The sequence below is a fragment of the Dreissena polymorpha genome, chromosome 1 (genome assembly GCF_020536995.1).
Source record: "Dreissena polymorpha isolate Duluth1 chromosome 1, UMN_Dpol_1.0, whole genome shotgun sequence".
In the NCBI taxonomy this organism is placed as follows: Eukaryota; Metazoa; Mollusca; class Bivalvia; order Myida; family Dreissenidae; genus Dreissena; species Dreissena polymorpha.
This window is the reverse complement of record NC_068355.1, coordinates 72607242-72613241: the sequence shown is the minus strand read 5'-3', so window position 1 is coordinate 72613241 and position 6000 is coordinate 72607242.

The window sequence follows — 6000 nt, the reverse complement described above, 5'->3', positions numbered from 1 at the left end:
ATTATTTGGAACAAATTTTCAGCCCAAGTTTGACAACTTATAGGCGCATAAGAAGGCTTTCAGGATGCTTGATAATTTTGAAATTATTAAATAAAAGTCAAATACAAAGACTATAATGTCATAACAAAGGAATGGCATCACTTCAAGGCAGCAAAGTATTTATTGGAAATGGTTTACATTCTCCTGAGAACTTTTTGATAAAAGTAAAAGCATACATTCTGAGCGGGTTGCATGATTATTAGTTAAAAAGTGAGTTCTTGCTTGTTCACCATACAAGGATTTTATTCACAATTTGCTTTTCTGCATAACTATGTCACTCAGTAAATTTAATGTGTCTTTCTGATTTCTGCACGTTGCACATTATCTAGTGTTTCATTTAATATATATAATCAGTTTAGACTATACTTAAACCATTCAGAAACTAAACTAAATATCCTACCCAAATCATATAATGTAGACCTAGAGACCCTGCCTTATATTAGTTCGCTGTACTAGGTCATGCACAATCATGTAATCGACCTTTGAGCATCATCCGTCATCGGGAATTGACAATTTCTTTCAGATATTTAAGATATTTTACCACTAGAACAATTCAATTAAACTTTATGCAATTAGAAATAAGCGTTTGGTAATCATGTAAAACTGTTTGAATTCTAGCAATTTTAAGTGTACCTAAGGTAAGAACAATTTTGAAGAATTTAAAATGAATGGGTTCCATTTCCAATGCACACTCAAGTCTTGAGTGCTAAAGAAGGATTGTGTTGTAAACCCAAATGCCAATCTTTAAAGTGATTGAAAAAATCAAAAGACATCCCTGTAACTAGTGAAAAAAAATTAATCTTTGAATTTTTAACGCGCCTTTTCCTTAATAAAATATTGAAGCTTTACAACACTTTACTGATATGTTGGGATAGTGCTTGCTGAGCATGTATACAATTTTCATTATTATTCAAGCAAAACTCTTAATGAATTGCAGGTATATAGTAAACAAGAGATGTGTTTGTCAGAAACACAATGCCCCCTACTGCGCCACTTTGATACATGTTTGTTTTACCTTTGACCTTGAAGGATAACCTTCATCTTTCACCACTCAAAATGTTCAGCTCTATAATATACACATGCATGCCAAATATCAAGTTGCTATGTGAAGGGACATAGAACTTATGAGCATTTTTCAAAACCTAAATGCGAAACCTAAACGCAAAGTGTGACAGAAAGATTGACAGACGGACGGACGCTCCGATCATTATATGCCCTCCTTCCGGGTCATAAAAAGGAAAATATCCATACCCACACAGATGCACATACACAAACACGCCTTCACAAACAAACATTCCTAAACATTCCAAAACAAACAACCAAAAACACTCAACCACAATAACCAACCCCCAACCGCACACACTCATTTCACTCCACACACAAAAATCACCACCTTCACACACGAACCCTCCCACCCACATCATCACATGCAACACCCTATCACACCCACACCATCAAACAATTATTTTGAAATGCGTTTGATTTTTTGTAAGCAAACTGGAAACATACAAAAGGAAAAATTCGGGACTGAAAAATGCTTGTCGTCTTAGCGAGTTAGTTGTAATTACGAGGTGGTCATTAAGAGAATTTTTACTGTACTATATTTTAACAGCTTCTGTCAGTTGGAAACTATAACTATAGCAGAGAATCCGGACAAGAAAAACATTAACTTTAGGAAAACAATGTAACCTACATCTTGTAAAACAAACTCAGACTTATTTGTGTGATGATATGGAAGAATACAAGTGGAAAACATTCATATGTACATGAAATTATATATAGACAGGCATTATGTCAGTAGCATATTTTAAAAGCAACATTGCAAACTAACGCTGTTCCAACAATCTTCTAATGTCTTCCTTGATTGACTCTTCATGTGTTGAACTACTTTCTACAGTTGGTTCCTGAAAAGAAACATGATTAAATGAGTATATATTCGATATAGAACACAAATGTATGCAATATTTTATTAAGGCTTCATAATATATCAGTGTTTTTATGGCAAGTTGGGGGCCGATATTCGGCCCCATTCCCCTAAAAAAGAGTATATATTTTTCCCCCATTTTGTAAAAAAAATCCCCTCCAGAAGTAAAAAAAGAAAATATCTGTCTCCTAATCATGATAAATATATCTCAAATTTATTTCATTAACAACTAACAAAGTATATAGCTATAATTCAGGGTTCAACATTAACAGTTGTCCTATTGCCCCTGGCAAGTAGAAGTTGGGTCCCGGGGCAAGTTATTTTATTATCTAGTTGTCCGCCCAGGCAAGTGCAAAAAAGAACAAAGAGCATTTAATTTAGACTGTAATTAGACTTTAATTGCTGTAATCATTTTGTTAAATGTGCAAAAATAAAAAATAAAGTTGTTGTGGTGTATTATGTTGATCTTTATTAAAAAATATGAGGTTTACAGTTAATGTGATATTTCATGTTTGGGCAAGTGGCTTTATGATCAGGGCAAGTAGATTTTCTAAGTACTTGCCCGGCAGGGCAAGTTGGTTTTTAGGTTAATGTTGGGCCCTGTAATTTATATTATTTTGAATTATTATAAAAAGTTGAATTAAATAGTTTTTCCCAAATCAGTGGACTTTTCACATTAATAGCATTTTTCTCCCAAAATGGCAAAGAAAAGGCCTGATGTATCTATATTGTGTCAATATTTGTTGATAAAATCATTCCAATTTGGTCCATTTTATTGATAAAAAATGCTCAAATTTGCCATTTTATCGATTTAAAAGATCCCAATTAGACTCAAAATGGCTAAGAAAACTGAAACTGTGCATGAAGGCTGAACTGTCTGAAACTTAAATGTTGAAAAAATCATTGATATATATTTTAATTTTAAGAAAAAGGACAAGACATTCAGCTGTGAATATTATAATCATACAAACATGTGTATTAATATTATAAATATCATTACATATAAACAAGTGAATTTTTAATTTTCCCCTTTTCCTAAAAACGACGTATTTTTTCCCCTTTGGACGGGCCCCGCCACCATTCCCCTATAAGTGAAAAAAAAACCTGTATATTTTACAAAAATATTGTATTTGCTGTTGGATCTCATTGTATGAATATCATTGACAAGGATTTTCACAATTCATCAATGTATTGGAAAGTAAGAGCAAATACTACTTAATTTTTAAGTGCTTTATTTTGACGAATGAAATCGATGCCTGTCTTGATATTGAAGAAGTTAACGTTTTGTATAAGTGCAAAATAACGTATATTATGTAAAACATTTATGTCAGGTTATTTCTAAAACCTTTGAAGCTTAAGAAATTTGGCTAAGTCACGACACCAGTAGATAAACAAGTGAATCACTTATAGTTTTCTTTAATATTCTGACAGTATAAGGGGACAACAAATACACAATCATTCGGAGCACAATTGTGTGATTGAAAACAAACAAACTATACAGTCCAACCTGACAAATCCGTCACCTTGCAGCCAGTATATTTCACACCGAAAGCCATTTTTCACCTGTGTTAAGCGGTCATGAGGCAGTCAATTTGAGGTGTGACAGCATTTGATATAATAAATGTGTCCAACTATAAGAAAACTAATAATGAAGCTTTGAGGTTTGTTTTACTGGGATAATTACAGGGAAATCTTCAAAATACATTATATCAGAGTATGTTATAACTTTTGATAAGTATCATTAATTAAATAATCACTAATTAGTTAAAGCCACACACCTTGAAATGCAATACATGGCATAGTATATTTAAGTATAAATAAGAAACATATTGTATCTATGCCAATTAGAATATAGTTGGTGGTTACATTGTAGGAATCCGTCTCTTTTGCGCTTTAAAACTTAAAAATAATCGCGTTTGTCGAAATGGACGTATACGTCTAGAAATCCTTCTTTCGGTTTTCAATGCAGTACCGTTTGAAAATAATAAATTAATTGCTAACTAGGCTATACATTTAATTTAATCTATCTAAATTATAATATATCTGGTGGTTACAAGGTGGAAATCCATCTGTTTTGCGCTTAAACTTAAAAATAATCGCGTTTGTCGAAATGTACGTATACATTTAGAAATCCTAGTTTTGGTTTTAAAATTAAAAAAATAATAAATTACTTGCTAACTAGGCTATAGATTGAATGGCAATTTTGCACATTTTCAAATTGCATCTATATGTATTGATTAACATTTACTTCATTTCAAGGTGTGTGACTTTAATGCAGTTATTATATGATTCGATATGGATTTGACATTTTTATTGTCATTTTATAATTCGCAATCTTCTATCATCAAGAGACATTTCAGTGACTTATTTTAGTAACATTTGATATTTTGAGATTGATTTGATTGATCATCCGGAAACCATTTTTCTAAGTTGAGTCACTGTGACCTTGACAGCCATTGTGTGAATACGTTTTTTGGCACTGTGACCTTAACCTTTGACCTAGTGACCTGATAATCAATAGGGGTCATCTGCGAGTCATGATCAATATACATATGAAGTTTCATGAACCTCGGTAGAAATGTTCTTGAGTAATCATCCAGAAACCATTTTACTATTTCAGGTCACCGTGACTTTGACCTTGACCTAGTGGCCTGAAAATCAATAGGGGTCATCTTCGAGTCATGATCATTGTCCCTATGAAGTTTCATGATCCTTGGCAAAAGCGTTCTTGAGTTATCATTCAGAAAACATTTTACATTTTCAGGTCACCATGACCTTCACCTTTGACCTAGTGACCTGAAAATCAATAGAGTCATCTGCGAGTCATGATCATTGTACCTATGAAGTTTCATGATCCTAGGCATAAGCGTTCTTGAGTTATCATCCAGAAACCAACTTACTATTTCAGGTCACCGTGACCTTGACCTTTGACCTAGTGACCTGAAAATCAATAGGGGTCATCTTGAAGTCATGATCAATGTACCTATAAAGTTTCATGATCCTAGGCCTAAGCGTTCTTGAGTTATCATCTGGAAACCATTTTACTATTATAGGTCGCCGTGACCTTGACCTTTGACCTAGTGGCCTGAAAATCAATAGGGGTCACCTGCTAGTCATGATCAATCTACCTATCAAGTTTCATGATCCTAGGCATAAGCGTTCTTGAATTATCATCCGCAAACCATTTTACTATTTCGGGTCACCGTGACCTTGACCTTTGACCTAGTGACCTGAAAATCAATAGGAGTCATCTCATTGTCATGATCAATCTACCTATCAAGTTTCATGATCCTAGGCATAAGCGTTCTTGAAATATCATCCGGAAACCATTTTACTATTTCGGGTCACAGTGACCTTGACCTTTGACTTAGTGACCTCAAAATCAATAGGGGTCATCTGCGAGTCATGATCAATGTACCTATGAAGTTTCATTATCCTAGGCCTAAGCGTTCTTGAGTTATCGTCTAACAACCACCTGGTGGACGGACCGACAGACCGACCGACCGACAGACCGACATGAGCAAAGAAATATACCCCCTCTTCTTCGAAGGGGGGCGTAAAAATTAATATTATGACCAAGATTCATAAAATCTGAAACAAAATTGTGACATCTTGAGTGTTTACAAGGATTTTGTATAATATAATGAAAATTTGGACAATCTAAGGGCAATAATTATGGCATAAATTATGTGCTACATGTAAACCAATCTTTTCACCAAGTTTCATGATGATAAGGCACAAAAAATGTGACTTCTAGAGTGTTCACAAGCTTTTTTTACTATAAAAATATGAGAAAACTGCCCCCCCCCCCCCGGCAGCCATGTTATTCAACTGACTGGAACTATTTTCAAACTCAACTCTCATATCAAGGAAACAAAATAATGTTCTAACCAAATTTCATGAAAATTGGGCCAAAAATGTGACTTCTAGAGTGTTCACATGTTTTCACTATATACATATAGAGAAAAATGCCCCGCCCACTGGCGGCCATGTTTTTTCACCAATCTGGACCATTTTCGAACTCTTCCGAGACATCA